Source organism: Oncorhynchus nerka, unplaced genomic scaffold, assembly GCF_034236695.1.
Source record: "Oncorhynchus nerka isolate Pitt River unplaced genomic scaffold, Oner_Uvic_2.0 unplaced_scaffold_755, whole genome shotgun sequence".
In the NCBI taxonomy this organism is placed as follows: domain Eukaryota; kingdom Metazoa; phylum Chordata; class Actinopteri; order Salmoniformes; family Salmonidae; genus Oncorhynchus; species Oncorhynchus nerka.
The window spans coordinates 283,006-284,790 of NW_027040456.1; positions in this window are offsets into that span (position 1 = coordinate 283,006).

Consider the following 1,785-nt stretch of genomic DNA (forward strand, 5'->3'; position numbering starts at 1 on the left):
CACACACACACACACACACTGGAGACACACACACGGGAGACACATACACACACACGGGAGACACACACACACACACACACACACACTGGTGACACACACACACACACACTCTGGAGACACACACACACTGGTGACACACAGACACACACCACACACTGGAGACACACACACACACACCACACACTGGAGACACACACACACCACACACTGGAGACACACACACACACACCACACACTGGAGACACACACACACACACCACACACTGGAGACACACACACACCACACACTGGAGAAACACACACACCACACACTGGAGACACACACACACTCTGGTGACACACACACACACACACACACTGGTGACACACACACACACACACTGGAGACACACAGACACACACACACACTGGTGACACACACACACCCACACTGGAGACACACACACACCCACACTGGAGACACACACACACACACACTGGAGACACACACACACACACACTGGAGACACACACACACTGGTGACACACACACACACACACACACACACTGGTGACACACACACACACACACACTGGAGACACACACACACACACACACACACACACACACACACACTGGAGACACACACACACACACACTGGAGACACACACACACACACACACTGGAGACACACACACACACACTGGAGATACACACACACACACTGGGAGATACACACACACACACTGGAGAGACACACACACACACACACACACACACACACACACACACACACACACACACTGGAGACACACACACACACACACTGGAGACACACACACACACACACACTGGAGACACACACACACACACACACACACTGGAGATACACACACACACACTGGAGATACACACACACACACTGGAGATACACACACACAAACACACTGGAGATACACACACACACACTGGAGATACACACACACAGTCAGCATATATATAACTTTGTAGTAAGAATGTTCAACTTTGTCCAAGAGGTGGTCATAATGTTTGTCTTAACTAGCCTCATAACATTGTCTAAGCCTGATAAGTCCAACATGTCTGATATGAACATTGACATAAACCCTCTACATACTTGAGTTTCTCCAGTCTGCAGTGTGGATCCTCCAGTCCAGCAGAGAGCAGTCTGACTCCTGAGTCTCCTGGGTGATTGTTACTCAGGTCCAGCTCTCTCAGGTGTGAGGGGTTTGACCTCAGAGCTGAGACCAGAGAAGCACAGCCTTCCTCTGTGACTAGACAGCCTGACAGCCTGCAAAGAGTCAAATCATATTAAAATCACACTGCTATTATTTGGTGGTGAAAATAGTGGCAGTAAATGTTTTCAACATATTCAGATAAATCAGTGTCCTGAAACCTTCCATATCTATTCATAAAATAATGTTTCATTATTAGAAATGACAAATGATCAAAGTATTGCCTGCAGATAGAAACATGTATAGTACAAATATTATAGTAGACTGACCAGACCAGTTTAAAAAGCAGTATCAGTCAGAAGACAGACAGTGAGGAATCAGATTTAGCAAAGCACCACATTTAAAACTGTAAGCTTCACTGTCCAAACACATATGGTGTGGACTATGTGTGTCTGGTAAACACATGTGGATCTGGTGAACAGTTATCACTTGTTGACCAACTACAGGAATACTGACCTCAGAGTCTCCAGTTTACAGTGGGGATTCCCCAGTCCAGCAGAGAGCAGCTTCACTCCTGAATCCTTCAGGTCATTGTTACTCAGATCCAGCTC